At 41.5% G+C, this 352-nt stretch overlaps 1 protein-coding gene across 1 annotated transcript in view; it reads left to right on the forward strand.

The window, feature by feature from the left end:
• The window catches only part of LOC118325469 (corticotropin-releasing factor receptor 1-like), a gene marked incomplete in the record, with an annotated part of 45,366 nt that overhangs the window by 15,964 nt on the left and 29,050 nt on the right, over nt 1-352 (forward strand).

The following is a 352-nucleotide window of genomic DNA, read 5'->3' on the forward strand; positions in this document are numbered from 1 at the left end:
GGGGGGGGGGGGGGGACGTCTCCTTTCAGCTTTAAATTGCCTCATTTGCTGTGTTTAAACTCCACAGTGTCCCATTTCATTTCGTTCATCTTAAGAAATAATAAATGTGAAATTTGTTACAGATTATTTCACATCCGTCCCTGTGAATGTGCCCGACTGGAAAAATATGATTTTACAGTTGTCAGAGCCGTCATGCTGACCGCCCCCCCACCGACCGGCCGGGGTTGATCTTATCCAGCAATGTGCAGAAATTATGTTTTAAAAATAGAAAATAAATAATGGTTCGCTGTCTGGCTGCAGCAGAGTCACTCTTTTGATTCAAAGAAGAAATAGATTGAAATAAACTGTAAAA

The sequence above is a fragment of the Morone saxatilis genome, unplaced genomic scaffold (assembly GCF_004916995.1).
Source record: "Morone saxatilis isolate NCDOM2014 unplaced genomic scaffold, NCSU_SB_2.0 Contig1, whole genome shotgun sequence".
NCBI lineage: Eukaryota > Metazoa > Chordata > Actinopteri > Moronidae > Morone > Morone saxatilis.